This window comes from Leptinotarsa decemlineata, unplaced genomic scaffold (genome assembly GCF_025532065.1).
Source record: "Leptinotarsa decemlineata unplaced genomic scaffold, Ldec_3_MD MMD2_tig00026294_RagTag_RagTag, whole genome shotgun sequence".
Taxonomy (NCBI): Eukaryota; Metazoa; Arthropoda; class Insecta; order Coleoptera; family Chrysomelidae; genus Leptinotarsa; species Leptinotarsa decemlineata.
Genome location: NW_027412674.1, coordinates 2,810,907 through 2,829,789, shown reverse-complemented (window position 1 = coordinate 2,829,789; position 18,883 = coordinate 2,810,907). Strand labels below are relative to the sequence as shown.

The following is an 18,883-nucleotide window of genomic DNA, read 5'->3' as shown; positions in this document are numbered from 1 at the left end:
TTTATATGTTTCGCAAAGATGTCGACATGAGAAGTTGGATATTGATAATTAATCGGTAATGGTAATTGAAAGTCAGAAATTACCTACTAATGTAGTGTTTTTTATAATTATTGTTTACGTGATGCCTTTTACGAAGTTATTTATATTAACCCTTCATGAATAATTTGTTGCGTGGCTAGAAATAATTTAGAAATAACATTTTATTTCATAAGCTTTTAATAGAACTCAGGTTGGAAATTCCACGGCTTTAGGTCCAGCAGTGAGGTCCAGACAATTAGAAAAAAGCGACAACTGCAGGTTTTTATAATCTCAAAATTATGAGAATTCCAATTTTTTCTTCCCTAAGTGCTAGTAAATACCTGGCAATATCTCTTTTCATCATTTTTCTCATTACCTTGTTGTAATGCCTATTCAAACGAAAAAGTGAACATTTCTATTATTGTAAAATTTCAGTCTCTTTTTCGAAAGTATACGGTTTAGGTATTCTACCCGTATGTTATAAAACCCTGCTAATGCAGTTTCTATACAAGTAGTCCATTTATAATCTATGAAAAGTGCAGGCCCAGCCAGACGCTTGGCTTCTCCTACCACTCTTAATTTTGTACCGCTTTGACTCCGCCTACTACTTTCCTGATTGATTTTTTTTGCCAAAATTGCCCCTCTCCAAAACTTTCACCTTTTCCACTTATCATATCTAAGACTCGGCTTGTAAAAGCTTAGAACATTTTTTATAGTTATTTGTAAGCAGTCCTTGAGCAATCATAGTAGCAAACACTCGTTTTCAAATAAATTCAGAGTATATTAACTGCTCTTATTTTCAATTTGGTACAAGTCTTATTATTAGACTTTTACGTAACCATCCTATAAAGTAACTTCACAATGCTTATGCAGAATTATCGGTTTTGGAATAAAATATAATTGTTTATTTAGTGTATGGATTCATTACAATACCATAAAAAGAAACTATAAGTAGAAATAAAAATGCAAACAAAAAATGTCCTGATTTTATTCGTAATATCACAACTCGCGGAAAACTAAATCCTGAGTCAAACATAACTGTTTTTGAAAAATGTAAAAGTGTGATGAGTTTTCCATACTTTACCACTGTTAAGAACAGACTTTCTTCTTTGGGATTGACTCGTCAGGTTTTGTTGTTCATGGACTAATACGTTAGGTGGCAACAAACGAAATGTCATGGCGGCCAAGTACTTTGTGCTAATGTAAGACTATCATATAAATCCGAACATTTGGTGTGTTCCGTGGACTTTCAGTTTGGGCCCAAAAACCATTATCTCATCACATGACTACGAAAGAATGAGAAGTTGAAGACACCATCCTGAGGAACTCCTCAGATTCCGATTTCAGACCACTAGATCTGAGAAAGAAAAGGTCAGATTCTTTGATAAGCCGAAGTCTTCAGAATTGTTGAAAAATACCCCGTGTATCGTCTTATCCTTGTGTAATTGCAGTAGTTGAGTAATCAATGCGGCTTTGACTTGTAATTTCTGTTAAACGGATTCCAACTCGGTGAAAGAGTTGTGGTAAGTAACATCGTTCAGTGTCGAAAAATAAACCCAGTTATTTTTCCGCTCGAGCATCTGCCTCAAACAGAAATGCTCCATTTCCTGTTTTTTAATGGTCGCTAACCATGAGGAGTAGACTTTCCGAATTCCTAATGGACTCACAGGCTTCAACCAGTACTACTCTGCCAAGTAGACACTATGAACTCAAAAGTCCAACGGAATGGCAAGCAAGATAGTTTCAATGACTATATATGGTACTGGTACAAAGAGAGTTCTTCACTGAAGATACATCTTGTATGTTGCGTTGTTCCACATCAAGGTGACTCTGTCTGGCATCCAGATGGCGAAGGATGTTTCCATCTACGAGCTGCACACGCCTTCCGTAATCCCCGCATCGTCCTCTTTTGAGATGGACCGTTGCACATTTGTCCATATCGATAGAAAGTTCTTTCCCAACCCTTAACAACTGATGGAGATCCTGTTCTCCAAAGTCGTAAAACTTTAAAGTCATGCTTATCAATCCTTATGCTCCCGGACCGGCCACAGTTGTATCTTCGATGTTTCCTAAGCGCAACGAATAATGGCAATAATGATTTGCAGGGAAGGCGGCTGAAGGAATTGCCCTGAAATGAACCGTTTGTGAAAATGACCTGCTCTGTGCAAACTTCAACCTGATCAGATGTTATGATAAAGCGAGTCTTCCAGACTGATATCAGTTGTTCAATACATCTCACGATTTTGTACCGCAAAGCATCTGAGCAAATGCAATATGAGTATCAAATGCCTTGCGGAAATCGATCCAGCGCATAGAGAAGTTACGAGCAGTTTCACGTGACAGCCAGCGATTACTCTCTTTGATTCTCTTTGACCATTTATCCGTTCGAATACTTGGGCAACTGCGCAGAGTATTCGTGTGTGTATAAGATGCTCGTAAACAATTCAGTTATTGGTGTATAATTGAATTCAGTTATGGGTGTGTAATTCTCAAAAATCAAGCAATCCAGAATCGGCTGATTCCTCTTCCGGCCATGACTTAATTGAGAACTGTGGCTAAATGAGGCAATAAGTGTTCAGTCTATCTGGACCTGGAGCAGCAAAGTTTTTCGGAATCAGAAGGCTCTTCGAACGTCTATTGTCGACGCTTCGGCTCGGTTATTAGCGGGTTCAATGTCATTTTACAGTTTCAGTAATATTTGTGTTTGGTAAACATGTTGGTGGAGTACCTTTCTTATTGGTATGTTTGTAATGGATAAATTCAAGAACTACCCAACCGAATTTACAAATTCTTATACCTGCGAGTAACATGAGCTTTTTTTTTAATTAAGATTTCTAAGGCAATTGCAAAAAAGTAAACAAATCCAAGGTATCGAAAATTGCTCAATTATTTGGAGTCGCTCATAGTAACTAATTGTATTGTGTTGTGATTAGTTTATAGACACTTGTTCAAATTTTTCAGGTGAAAAAATATGTTTTATGTGTAAATACATGAATGTTATTGCTATAAAAGAATTAGTTTTCCTTATCCAAAAACTTTCCGGACTCTTTAACACCTTCGTCCATATTGATTGCCGTTTCATTGCCGTTCCATTGAACATAAAATTTCCATAACGACTCATAAATTACCCCCATAAAGTGCTTAATTGTATCGTACACGATCATCATATAAATATTGTTCTGATAGCCTGTTGTCGCGATTTATCTCAAAAGGAGATGGTGGCTCATCGGCAAACGAGAAAGCCTTTCAAGGGTCGAGACATTGCATAAAAATTAATACGATTCGTTAAATTGAAAGAAATAAAGGATAACGATGGCCATTAGGAAATGCCGCTTAACGTTCAATCAACTTCAGATTTTGAACTTGAAACGTTGACGGCGATTGCAGAAAGATATTTGAGTTCACCTTTTTGGACACATCGTCGCTTTCATCATATTCACTCGTCCACTGACAGAGAAGATAGAAGGCAGACGGCATACGTTCAACATTCAACACCTGTAGGCATATATCAATGTTATTTACACCACACCTTCACGCCGGTAACCAGACCGGAGCAAACCCAAAGTTTTCGTAGAAAGAAAACACTTTTTTTTAAATTTGATTAAATATGAAATTTGATTGGAATCATCTTGAAATTACATGAAGGTCATCATAAAGTAAAGATGTTCTATTCAGAAACATTTTTAGTTCATTTTTACATTTTTATAATCAATCTGTCACTTCCGACACTTGCATAACATTTTGAAATAAACGTGTAGACCTCTTGGCGAAATCCAAGATAGGCCGATCTACATTTACTCTTTATTTAACATGTTTATTGTATGGAAAGATATTCAATAGATAAGTTAATAATTAAAATTAATGTGTCACAATATTCCGTTTTGAATATACGATATTTCACTCAAGATGTACAGGGGAGGTTTCCTGATATACTGAACATGTTGAAGTTTTGCATCTTACAGGGCCTATATCGCTACTTGGTCAGTAGATTATTGAACACTGTTTCTATCAAAGATTATATGATTACTTTGAATCATTCAGATTATTTTCTTCTAGTCAGAATGCTTATAGAAGAAATAAATCTACAGTTGGTGCAATTGATTAACTCATTAAACATGCGCTGGAAATCTTGGAAAACAAACAGCAGACATTATTTTTTGATTTGAGCAAAGCTTTTGACCTCGTTGACCATGACATACTGTTACACAAATTGCAATTTTATGGTATACGTGGCTCTGCATTGAATTGGGTTTTATCTTACCTGACTGAAAGAAAATGTATATCAAGAGGGGTACCTTAAGGCTCTGTTTTGGGTCCCTTTCTATTTTTGGTTTATATAAATGATTTTCCGAAATTTTGTTCAAAAGCTTCCGTTATTGTTATTTTAGCGGACGATACTAACATCTTAGTATCTGCGGAAACTATGTCCGAAGTAATTGTCAAAGATAATGAAGTAACTAATCAAATTTCTGAGTGGTGTTCTGTAAATGACTTGCTGCTAAATTCTGTTAAATCTCAAATGCTCAATTTTGTTACTAAAAATACAACAATTGATAAACGCTACTTGGTTACATAAAATAATGAAACTTTACATCAAGTTAATTGTACTAAATTCTTAGGTGTTGATATTGATAATAAACTTACCGGAAAGTTCCATGTTGATAGTGTCAAACTGAAGTTCAGTAAACATATATACTTACTTAGTCAATTAAAACAAACAGTCTCTCTTGATGTTCTCAAGCTTTTATACCACAGTTTAATTCAGTCAGTAATTTCCTGTGGTCTTGAACAGCTAAAGCTGATGAATTTTTTGTTATTCAGAAAAAGGTAATCAGAATTCTGGCTGGTGCATCTTCAAGTTAACACTGCAGGCCATTATTCATTCGTTATAGTTTATTAACAATGCCTAGTTTGTATATCTACCAAACACTGATACCTACATATAAAAAACAATATTTTGATTATTCCTAGAAATGAGCAAATCCATGAATATTTCACCAGAAGTAACTCTCAACTACATCAACCTTATAGTAGATTGACAGTATCAAAGAATCACTCCATGTGCTTTGGGGTTAAGCTATATAATAAGCTTAGTGAAGAAGACATTAAATCCTCAAATATCAATGTCTTTAAAAGGCGACCCAAGATGTTTCTATTGCAAAATGCATACTACTCTGTGGATGAGTTTCTCCTTGAATCATAATTTGATTGCAGCTTATCAACTATTTTATGTATGTTTTATATTAACTGTCTTATGTTTGTTCGATCTGTTGAATCAGCCAGTATTTTATGATGATGTTATGTTTTTTGTCTAATGTGATTTTGAAGGAAAACTGATTCAATAAATGCTTGATTGATTGATTGATTGATTGATGGTCCATTTATAATCATCTGATAGGAAGGTATGGTAAGATTGAAACCCACTCATGCTAATTTTGAATTGAAAGTTATTGAGCTGCACCCTGTATACCTGCCATTTTTGTCAAAATATTTTATACCTCATTATCGTAGACTCGTTATCTCTTCATAATACCTGGCGTTTCACAAGCGACCAACCCACCATCCGAGACAAAGAATATCCTTTAAAAGGAAAGAAAATTGTGGATATAATTGCTTCAATGTTGATGTACCCACACGTTACATTATAAAATAATGAAAATACATGATACATCGCCTTCAAACAATGGACGCTGATGCGGAGATTTTTCCAAAATTTCAAACCATTCAGTCTCTATACGATGTTTTTAATGAAGAAAAAATTGTTCATTGACTCTAACGAGATTGTTATTAAATGAAGTCAATAAATCTCATAACGGATGGTGATTACCGCCACATTACCGTATTTCATTACTAATTTTTAGTTTAAGATCGAGAGATCGAGAGGTCAGTGAAAAGAAATCTTGACAAAAACAAAATATGTCGTGTATTCATACTGTAAGCAACTATGAAAATCTAGTTGGACTGGATCCAAACATGAACACATCCAGATTACAAGATTCGGTTCAAAAGTAATTGATTTGAACATTTTTCGTAGCGAATAGATGAATTATGTTTTCCTGCCATTAACTAAAATTGTTTTGTTTTTATTTGTATTATTTTATCAATGAAATTATTACCTTCAGATAATTCTCGATGATTTATAAATAAACAGCTCCAAAAATATGTTTCTGAAATGATGAAAGTCGATAGTAATTTTGAATGATTCTATTATACTTGACCCTCAAAACATACTCATTGATATTGCAGGGAGACGTTAAGTAATCGTTGAAGTATGAATAGCAATTCAAGATCTGGCGTTGCTGATTTTTTTATTCATTTTTTATACAAACATTTTATCCAGATTACTTTGTTTTGTATATTTTTCAAATAGTTAGCTTCAACATGAAAAATGAGAAATTGAACTTCCTATTTGTAACTAACGTTACTGCAGTTTGGTTCTGTAAGGGCATTTTCATACGATTCCAATAAAACGAAATAATTAACAATGTTAACCCTTATATTCACCACTGTAGGTAATAACATACGGTCAGAGTACCCGAATTTTGTTTACCTGTGACAATGTGGGTACAACCAAATGCTTATGAATTTCCAAGGATTCCAAATGATTGACTTTCCAACCCACCCTTGCATATTTCAAAATTTCCTTATCGTTTAGATTTGGGAACTTGAGGTTTTTCTCCAAGGAATGGTTTGAAAACGTTGGATCACGTTTACCTGGTCTGAAGGACCTCTTATGTTCAGCTTACAGTTTTGAGAAATTTCGGACACATTTTCCCACATAAACACTATTCCACTCCGGACACTGAAGCTGTAATGTAATAATGATCATGTGAGACAATGTGACCGAAATTTCTCAAAATGTTATGCTGATCATGAAAGGTCCTGTAGACTAGGTAAAAATGATTCGATCTTTTCAAAGCATTTCTTGGGATGCAACTAGCTAGCAAGAGTTGGAAACTCAATTATTTGGCATTTCTTGGGATGCAACCAGCAAGCAAGAGTTGGAAACTCAATTATTTGAAATCCTTGGAAATTCGTTAGCATACGCATTGCGGATGTAACCTAATAAATGACCGAATCGACTTGGTCTACTAGCCGGTTTTCAGATTAACTTACCCACATTGTCACAGTTGAACATTGTTGAAAATATTTCGGTTGGATAGAACATGTTCGAATATGCTCTCCAATAAATACTTACGGTGCAATGGCCTGGTAGCCGAAGGCTTTACATTAAACGGCCCAGCCGAAGCTCTGTGGCTTACAGAGACAGGCTTGTCTGGCTATCAGTGGTGACATCAGTACCACACCGTCAGCAGCCATGGAGATCCTTCCAAATCTATCTCCTCTCCACATTTTTCTGGAGAGAGAGGCTAGATGGACTGCATACAGGCTTGTGCACATTGCAGGACCTAGGAACCTATGCGACTGTATTTTGAGCAGAAATTTACGCTATTGAATTGTGTGCAGAGAGATTGGAAGAATCCAACCTCATACCCAAGTCAATAAAAATATTCACGGACAGTCATGCGGCGTTGGAAGCTCTTGGGATCTTACCGAGTAACGTCTAAATTTGGTAGCAATTTGCCAAAAACGACTCTCCTCCATAGGAAGACTCAACAGATTGTCTCTGGTCTGGATTCCTGGCCATACTGGCCATACTGGCCGGGAACGCAATGAGGCTGCTGACTCGCTTGCAAAGGAGGGTGCTGCAAGCAGCTTCATCGGACCAGAACCTGTCATTGGCATCGCTTTAGGCTTTGCCAAACAAACATTGAACACCTGGATGGCAAGAAGATTTATGGACTTCTGACAGAATCTCCCAGGATTGGCTCACTCCAAGGCGTTTATTCACCCTTCGAAGCTTGATACCAAACAGTTGTTGGACTACAGTAGGGATGAACTACGATGTCTAACAGGCCTTCTTACAGGTCACTGTCATTTGGCAGAGCCGTACTCTTACCATCTGACCTGAAAGACCACTCACCGTACAAACTAATCGGCTTCGTTAAGAAACTGGGTTTATTTGATCAAGGTTGAATAGGTGTGAGCCACAATAAACCCTTTCGTGTTCTGGTGGAGAGTCGGATAGACCCACTCTTTTCAGACCTAACCTAACCATTGAATTTCAAAATTGATCCGTTGTCTGGTTCGCCAAAAACGTTTAATGTGCCACCCACCGTGAATCATCCTGTATAGTTAATCGGTAAACATCCTTAAAGGTTCCATGTGAAAAGTTCAAGGTGTTTTTCACGTATACATGAATACTATCGACCTGATGAAAGTATGTATGTATTTGACCAGCAATATCAACATTTGATGAATTGGAGTTGTGTTACATTTTACACATATTTTTTTAAACAATCGAATTGAGTAACATAACATTATTTTGACGTGGAAATTTGTATCCTGCATATATGTTGGAAAATCTATGTGAAATTTCCATTTACTTGGTATCAAAAAAATAAAATTGATAGGTGTTTCAGTCTTTCCGGAACCTTTTGGAAACCTCTGAAGGTTTTTTATGAGCTATTTAAAATATTGTTTAGATATATTTTTTAAAATTTGTATTCAGTATTTCTATTGATTTTCACAGTAAATCACACAATCTACTGGCACCGGATTGATATCAACCATATGCAACATTCGTCTTGTCGCTGAAGCTCGCATATTATACGGCGACTTCGTGTCTTGAGTACCAATAATTCTTATTCGAACTGATTAGAAAATTGCTGTTTCCAGATTCACGATTCTGCATGCTCATACACTCATTGTAATTGCTAATAGACCGACTTTATAGGTGGCGTATATAGTACCCACGATATACGAGTATAATTGATACCTAAATAAATGTCTGTACATGGTAGGAACTCTTTGTATGCTATCTAAATGGTTTATAAGATCCACGATGAAAGATTTGAAATATTTTTTGAGTCGAAGGTTACGATGCTATTGAAAACTTTACACCTTTATTTTGAAACCAATTAATTTCGTTTTTAAGTGCATTTGATGAAGGTTGAGCTCCTAAGTTCAGGGTCGAAGATAATAAAATTTTACTCATCATTTAATTATTGTACTGTAGTTGTTTCACTACCATTTCGTGTCCTCCTAACATTTTTGTTTCTTTTTTCCCTTTTCTTGTTTCTTACTCTTGTCTGGTTGATTTCAATAACTCTAACATCGAAACCAATTCCTTGCTCGATTATTCCACCATACACCACTGAATCTCTTCAATCATATTTTTTCAATATCACTTTCCTACCTCCTGTCATCAGTGTTATTCCCATCATATATAAACAAAAGTCATTTTTTGTGGAGGAAATAATTTTTTTATCGTTTTTTATTTTTTCTTACGTAGCAGTTGACGAAAATGAAATTGAAATCTGTTTCTTTCAACAAGTTTGAGTAGTATAACAACCATAGGTAGTTCATCTCAATATATTTGTCAGATTAAATAATTAGGAAGACGTACATATTAATGTATTTTATGGTACATCATTATCCAAGTTAAGGGCGTTCCAAAAATATATTTTCCTCTTAACGTGTGATTCCTAACATGGGTTGGACGATAGCATGTGAAAATCGATTGTTCAGACTAGAGCTTGAACTACCGACCAACACGGCAGTCAATTCGATTGAGTGAACAAAGCACCCACGTCGAACCGCTTGACTACCGACCGACCAATAGGGCCATATATCTCGTATATTAATGAACTTTTCTATTTTGTCGTGTTGTATATCAATTATACACCTTTCCGATCCTACTTTATCGTTCCAAGTACCTATTCAAAAAGAAAAATTTAGCTCAACACTAATGCTAATCTGCGAAGTAATCGGATAAAAGCTAGGAAGCGACTATTTCATGCTTATTTTTTACTTCATCAGTTGAATGCAGCTTTCAATATGAAACACCTACATGGCATTCATATCCATATAAATTGACCTAACAGTAGTAATAGAAAGGGGCCGCTATTAAATTTACGTTTTCGAATGTCATTAATAGCCGCTTGTCAGCTTAATTATGTAGTAGTACTACCTTAATGGATTACATTTTTGTGTCATTATTAATTTGGTCATTTCTCGTGTTTTATCATAAAAATAATTAATCACTGAATTATCCTGAATTCATTTTTGAAAAAGTATGACAAGAGTATGTATTTTTATGCAGTTGCAGGTATCACAAACATATCTGTATTTAAGACAAAAGGGTGCAGGGAGAATAATGTTTGAGCCTCTACTCCGTACTAGATTCTTTAGGATACAAATGTGCAGATCATCCACATATGTTTTATTCGAATACGAATACAAAAGGGGAAAAAACATACTTTCTGAATTAAGTATTTAGCTCATGTGACTGTTGATTCACTAAACGCATTAACTCACATTTTAAATTACAAGTGAAATTACAACTAATATAGAAATGTATTCGTCTCTCTCTCCCTCTGTCAACTCTCTCTCTCTCTCATGATTTTCCTTTTCAAAACAAACAAAACGCGTTTTTTTGTTCAAACTTGGCTTTTTCCGGCCTTGAAACTCTCCAATAAAGCTATATTATATTCACTGTTGATGGTAGTCCCCCTTCTCAAAATAATCGATGAATATTACAACACCGGGTCCATAACCTTTCCAGCCGATTGTTGTGCTTTCGGGCGTTTTGGACGAGGTTCACCAGTTGCTCTCCACTCAGATGACGATCGTTTTGATTCCGGAGTGAAGTGATGGATCCATGTTTCATCCATTGTCACACATCGACGCAGACATTTTGCTTTATTATATTTAAACATGGCCAAGGACTGCTCAAAATCATCAAGACGTTCTTGTTTTTGGTCAACAGTGAGCTTGCGCGGCACCCACTTTAAACAAAGCTTTCTGATAGTTAAATAAAGCCAACACATTCTCTACATGATCTGTTCACAATCGACCAACTAAACCCAGTTTGGTAACGAAGCTGATTAGTTTGTATGGTGAGTGGTCTTCCAGGTCAGATGGTAAGAGTACGGCTCTGGCAAACACTGAAAACTTGATTCAGTCCCCAGCGGGGCAGGCACAAAGTATGTGCTCTGCTATTTCATCATTTTCCAAACAGAGGCGACACACACTGTCTTACGACAGTCCAAGTCTCTGCATATGATGATTCAAATGACAGTGACCTGTGAGAAGGCCTGTTAGACATCGTAGTTCATCCCTACTGTAGTCCAACAACTGTTTGGGATCAAGCTTCGAAGGGTGAATAAACGCCTTGGAGTGACCAATCCTGGAAGATTCTGTCAGAAGTCCATAAATCTTCTTGCCATCCAGGTGTTCAATGTTTGTTTGGCAAAGCCTAAAGCGATGCCAATGATAGGTTCTGGTCTGATGAATCTGCTTACAACAGCCTTCTTTGCAAGAGAGTGAGTAGCATCATTGCCTTCCAGGCCTGTATGGCCAGGAATCCCCAAACCAGAGACAACATGTTACGTCTTCCTATCGAGGAGAGTAGTTTCTGGCAATTTGCTACCAATTTAGACGTTGCTCGATAGGATCCAAGAGCTTCCAACGCCGCTTGACTGTCAGAGAATATTTTTATTGACTTGTGTATGAGGTTGGATTCTTCCAATCTCTCCATTCAATCTCGACCAAATAAACCCAGTTTCTTAACGAAGCCGATTAGTTTATATGGTGAGTGATTTTTCAGGTCGGATGGTCTCAAAACATAAAATAATTTTCTTTGGCAAGTTCTAGTAAATTCTAGTAAATTTTAATAGGAAATTTTACATCTCGGTTACTATAAAATGATGTTTCTATGAAAGAATCTATTCAAAATATAATGGTTTGCAAATACCTAATGGTGCCTGCCGTATTGCAAAATTACCCGTGTTTTCGCAAAAATGGGCGGTTAAGAAAGTGCGATCCTTAAGCAGACTTCTGACGTCAACCAATCAATTTTTTTTTAAGAAACTGAAATTCATATGAAATAAAAGTAAGAATATCACAGTGTATAAATTTTCATTTGGAAGATATAAGTAAGTGTTCTCATACCATTATAATGTTGTAAATCATGCCCGAAAGGAAATAACACCGGCCGCCACTGGTAACCACAAACCAAACATGACGTAGCTAAGAGTGCGGGAATGCCAAATGTTCCCTGCCGCTCGAGAAGAAGCAAGAGTCATGCTACCGATGTCGATGGAACTTCGGCGAAAATTCTACGATGTGCGATTACGATATTTAAGCGCTGGCGGCGGGCATATCGAGTCAGTCAAGTGGAAGATACAGTGCGATACGCGAAGTGATGTAGTAAGGAGATAGAAATTCAAATAATAGTTGAAGTTTTAGTTAAAGTATTCGTGTATTTAAAGTGAAATAAAATTAAGTTTAATTATTCAGTGAAGTCAATTATTGGTCAAACCAAGGGGAAAAACGTAACAGTAATGATAAATAATCATAAGGGTCATTCGCATGCAGAATTTTCAGAATTTCCTATTTCAAATGTGGGATATTCTCCCTAATGATACTCATTTGAAATAAAATGTGGCAAAAGCTTTGATTTTTGAATTTATTTCGTTACGTATGCTGCTAACCAATAAAAATATAGGTCATCCTTTACAACCAACTCTCAGAAATTTTGCATTCCTAACTATTTGAAAGTATCGAATTGTCAGCAGGACAGTACACAAAAATAACATTTTTTTCCCATTATAAAACATCTGCTGAAAAAATCTTGCATAAAATACACCTACGAAAGTCTTCTTACTTGACAATCATTCATTGCCTTTATATGATATTTATAAATATAAAATAATTTTGTTGATATCTGTTATACCATTTCACTTCCCACATTTATTTATTCTCTTCTACAAATTGTTGAAAATTGGAATATTCAATCAAAGCTATTTTAAGGAATCACGCGTTAAAATGTAAGACCTCGTTAATCCTTAGCTCTTACAAGTTTCGACTTCTGAGGGTTGTCGTTTGTAGGGTTGCGATAGCTGTTTGACGAAAAAAACATATTTTAAACATATATTATCAACGGTAAATTGATTGATTGACATCCTCATTCTGATACAGTGGTATAACAATTCCCATATTGAAACCGTGGAGCATATAAACATTATAATAATTCTAGAACTTTTACATGACTTTCCAATCTCAAGTGATATCGTGATGTTTCCAAATTTGGTCAGACGATGTTTCGAAAATGTTTAGTCACTTTTATGCCTATATAAATTTGCGAAGTGTTCGAAAATGATAATGATATGTAATTATACGAGTGAATTTTGTGTGGTCTGCATTATCGGTATGTCACAGCCTGTTATTTCTTTTAACAAGACATAAATGCCGAAAATAATTGGCTTCAATTGACCACCGTCAGACTGGAATTACACATGTTTAACAAGAAGAAATAATCGATTGATGATTTATCGATACTTACAAGCAGGAGATATGCTTTGAAATAGTCAGGGAGATGAGTTGACTACATTTTGAATAGGACAGAAATATCCTTCATTGTCTGAAGAACAAAAATTATCTTCGACAAGGCGGGTCCTATGTCAAAAATAAATATAGTTTAAAAAACTAAAAAACATGGGAAAGAAAGTTTTTGGCTTTCTACTACTCCATCTGATACAAAAAAAAATGAATGAGAGAATCTTCCAAAGAAAGGAAGGAAGTAATCAGTTTGAAAATAAGTAACTCTATACATGGATGTGTAGATCATGCAAAGAAGTAACTTTCAGACACAAACTGAAAGTAGTAGAAAGCCAAAAACTTTCTTTCCCAAAAACTAATCACTCCTAAAAATATATCCCTTTCAAATTAAAAAACATGCTTTTGAAGAACATTGAAAGCTGAAAATATTTTTTAATAAGCTTAAAACAATAACGAAAGAAAAATACTAGTATTATTGTGAAAAAAAGCGACGGGCGCTTGATATACAAAAAATATGGCACAAAGCGCCCACGATTTTTTCCAATAATACTAGTATTTTCCGTTGGTTTTGTTTTAAGATTATTTAAAAAAATGTTTTTAATTTTTAGTTCAATGTTTTTTAAAGGCGTGTTTTTTAGTCTTTTCAAACTATCTTTATTTTATCTAAACTTTGGGATCAATCAGCCGTATATTGTTTATAAAAAATGACCATTGATATTTTCCGATTCCGGAGAGGAGACCTGAAAAAATCAGCTACCAAGCCCAAGGCAGCAGGCGCGCAAAGGAGGGTTACAAATAAGGCAGCAGGCGCGTGTTAATGAAAAAATACTTTTTTCAAATGAAGAAATACATGTAAAGAGAGTTCGAATTATATCAATGAGGTTACGTACAGCGCCATCTGCCCGCAAATAGATCAAGCAATAATGTCGATATATCATCCAGGAGGTTACATTTGTTTGAAGGTGATTGACAATGTTTCATGATGAATTTCACTAGTTCGGACTTCCGTTGTCTACTATATAAAATGATTTGAAATCCCTGAAACAACTAAAAAAGAAGAATTGAAAATGAATAGCTGAAAATAACAATTATATTAACCAAAATAAACCTGAAATGAAATAATAGTGAAATAAAATACAAGTAAAAATAGAACAATTGAATAAATTAAAATAAAGAAATGAAAAAAGAAAATAAAAATAAAAAGTGGAGAGATTCCAAGTCACGTTAGTTCACGACGCGACGTTTCGATTGTTAGTGATGACTAGACTGATTCCTCCGAGAGATGACTATTTATAGGTCGTTCGAGTACTTTCACTTATCCCCGCTTTCCATTTTCCGCTTCACTGGTTCCGTGGGAGATGACCGTTTTGATGGGAGTTGGCCATTTTTCGCTTGATGATGGGTTTCCATATGTTGCGTATTTCTACGCTGGCTTGGCTGAATACGTTGTTGGGCAACGTGTATGCGGCTTCCTTGAATTTTCTCCTAAACCAATGTTCCTCTCTGTGTAAGATCTCAGCTTGGGGCCACTCGATGTTGTGTTGATGGGTCCAAACATGGTCTGCTATTCCTGATTTGCTGGTTTTCCCTCGCTGTGTGTTTCTTGTGCTCGGCAATGCGAACATTCAATGGCCTCTTAGTTTCACCAATATAGGATTTTCCGGACTCACAGGGTATCCGGTAAATGCAATTCTTGGAATCGCAGTCCGCGTTTGGTGGCCTGGTTTTCGTGAGACTGCTACGGATAGTGTTACCGGATCTGAAGCAGGTTTTGATGTTGTATTTGGAACCAATTCTTCTTATCCTCTCCGATAATCCTCTGATGTAAGGAAGTGCAAGCACTGATTGTGACGGCTTCTCTTTCTTGCGAGGCTCCTGCTGTCTTCTAGCCAAAGTTTTTTCTACCATCGCTTTGGAATAGCCATTCCGTTGAAGATCATTTTTGATGATGTCTAGTTCCGTCTCGAGACCTTCCTTCGTATTACAGAGCCCAAAAGCACGGTCTGATAGAGTCTTGATGATTCTTTTTTTAGTCGATTGATGGTGGTTGGATTCGTGGTTCAGATACTGTCTCGTATGAGTGGGTTTTCGGTATACAGATGTTTCCCACTTAGTGTCGGTCCTCTTCACCAAAACGTCTAAGAATGACAATTCGTTGTGGATTTCCTTCTCCATTGTGAAATTGATGGAAGGTCTCACGCTGTTGATGTGTTTCATACAGCGCCATCTGCCCGCAAATAGATCAAGCAACAATGTCTATAATTCTGTCAAATACAGATCCCGAGCTTCAGAGTTACAAGCAAACAAACATACATACATACAGGTGAAGCTAATAAAAGCGTTTTAATTAATAGATGGCGAATTCGTTGCAGTACACATATCAGTCATAAAAATAAAAGTCCATCAAGCACGGTAGAACATCAGACAAGTCAATTACACTAGAACAAAGAAACTTTGGTATTATAAAGGATCTTCCGAACTTCCACAATTGATAATGGCCGTCTTGTTGAAGCTACATCTGTCAAATTAGTTGAACTTAATTCAGTCTGTTTTGTCAAATCACCAAAGATGAATATAGTATTCAACAATACGTGCAAATGATAAAATTGTTTTACCAAAATGGGTATTCTGTTCCGGAAACGTACCGTGCGCTTCGTCCACTTTACGGACCGCACACATTGTGCGCGAGTCAGTCGTACGTATTCGTACGTGTAGCTCCGACGTCCGAAACCATTCCGGTCTTGTTGGGATTTTAAAACTTATTCGTACGTTTTTGTCGTAGTTTTGAATGGATGTAGAAAAATTAATTAATTTAGTTTACTCCAATAAATGTCTGTGGGATCAGAGTGATCCAAGTTAACACTTACGTGACGTTCAGCGAAAAGTAAGGCGGGAAATATCGGAAGAAATGGACATGTCTGGTAAATTATTTTCATTTAATGAAAATAGTTTTTAAGCGCATTCCTGATGCTGTGGTCCCTCGTTGCGCTTTACGACTTTACGAATGCAATATCTCCGATACACTACCAATATGACATGTATATGACGTAGAAAAACGTATTTAGTGAGAGCATTCAATTCGTACGACAACGTACATACGTTTAGGTACGACACGAATTCGTTTCCAAACTGAGCGCGGCCTAGATCTGCCGTTGTCTGTGAGGATGTGCGTCGAGTAAAAACTGAAATGGAAAAAGTGTTTTTTGTATAATTCAATGTTGGTATGCAAGTAGTTGTTTCGAAATGATTTTTCTTTCGTGTAATTCAATGTTTATACGAAAGCAGCTATTTCAGGAGGACTTTTTCTTCCATATTGTGTCTGAAAGTAACTTTTCTGTATGACCTAAACATCTTTGTAAGGCGGTTATTTTGAAATCAATTGTTTTCTTCCTTTCTTCGGAAGATTCACACTTTTTTTCGTATACAGATGGAGAAGTAGAAAACCAAAACCTTTCCCAAAAAGTAATCTCTCCTAAAAATATATCTCTTTCAAAACAAATATCTTATTTCGAAATTTCAAAGTATTCCACAGTGTTCCATGTAAGTGAAATTTTACCTCTTTCGGTTATTATTTTGTGTAGCAATCCTGTCAAGTATATCTGATTCGATTTCATAACTAGTTTCATAAACTACACCTTACGATTTGATTTTCACAAACTTCATTTGAGAAATATATCACGACATGTTTTAACAGTGATTTGGATCCAAATCACTGTTGAAGAAGCTACTGTGTTAGCGAAACATGTCATGATATATTTCTAAAATAAAGTTTGTGGAGATCAAATCGTATGGTGTAGTTTAACGAATCACTATGGATCTTCATTAAGTAACGGCAATCAGAAAATCCAAAACTAATGTTTGGAGTACAAACTGAATAGGAGAAAGTGAGTTTTGTATACTTCAATGTTCATATAAAAGTAGTTGTTTCAAGCGGGTTTTTTTTCAGTTTTTATCTTCACATATTTTTGAAGACTTCAATCTGAAGATAATTCATTTCTGCCTTCCTTTGGAAGTTTCCCACATTGTTTGTACCAATATGGATAAGTAGAAAGCCAAAAGCTTTCATTCCCTAAAATCAATATCCCAAAAGACCCCTTCCAATTCAATTGTAGTACTTGCACGCCGCACAATACGTACACGGATCAGTTTAATTAAGAAACTATTTTCAATATTTTGGACTATATTAGATGAGTATTCGTAAATTGCATAGTTTTAATTACATAGTTTTAATCATTTTCGAATGGATATGATTTAAAACGATTGTACTCTATTCAATCAGTAATTGACACTTCCATTTCAAAATCATTATACTGGTAGCTTTTTCCTGTCAATTAGTTGATATAATATTCAGCTGGTAATTTAATAGATAGGTATATCTTGTATCATATATACATTTCGAATTCTCGAATGTCAGATGACTACAGAACGGTCGATATGAGACACCTGGAGGTGATGTCGAAACATTGAAAACATTCACAATACGGGTCGTATTTTTTTTTTAGATTCGTGCTCCACTGCGGTGACTCTCGGTCTCGGCAGACAGCTAGGCGACATTGCTCGTGGCAGTGCACTCGTTTATTCAAATCATTCGACTATGACATCCGGAGGTTGTCTCATTTTGTTGTGGAGGACAGTTATTTTGGAACGGTTTCATTTTATTTCCACAATTAAATCACTTCCTTAGTTTCGCTTACTTCATTTGGTTACCTGGCTTGTGAAACAGAGTAATTTCAAGATTTTATATATATATATATATATATATATATATATATATATATATATATATATATATATATATATATATATATATATATATATATATATATATATATATATATATATATATATATATATATATCTACAGTGTTGCCCAAATAATTCTAGAAAATCGTTGAATATATTTTAGGAAAATACTTGGACAGGTAGAATTTCATTTTAAAAATGTCAGTTGTTCATATTATTCGCAACCCCCACTCCTTCACTCATAAGGAATAGCTACCCCAATTTGATAATCTAAACAGCTTGGTGTTCGAAACTGATAACTAGATTTTTCATACCGAATATACCAAAACTATATGTCAAAACTACTTGTAAATAACGGATATATTCTCCAGAAAGTATTAAAATCAGACATTTATGTAAATTTTTAAACAGTGGAAAAATATTTGAATTGCTGTCTACGAAAGGTTCAAGAAAAAGGCTTGTCGAACATTATCTAGTATTTCGGTGGTGATTTTTTTTTCCGATATTTTCGTTCAAGCCTCAGTTTTTTTATGTTGATAATGAAATAAATTTGGACTTTTTAAATGACCTGAAAAAATAATCCAATGAGTTTAAATGCATTAGGTTACCGTCTGTCGATTCACGGACTGGGAAATATTTGATCAAGGTGTATCAAACTCAACGTGCATAATGTAGAAGAGCACTATTTTGCTACAACCATATTATGTGATCTGTCATC

The 18,883-nt window shown here is 35.5% G+C and overlaps 1 protein-coding gene across 8 annotated transcripts in view; it reads left to right on the top strand.

Moving 5' to 3' along the window:
- The window catches only part of RhoGAP19D (Rho GTPase activating protein at 19D), a 521,267-nt gene that overhangs the window by 364,758 nt on the left and 137,626 nt on the right, over positions 1 to 18,883 (top strand). The window lies entirely within an intron of this gene.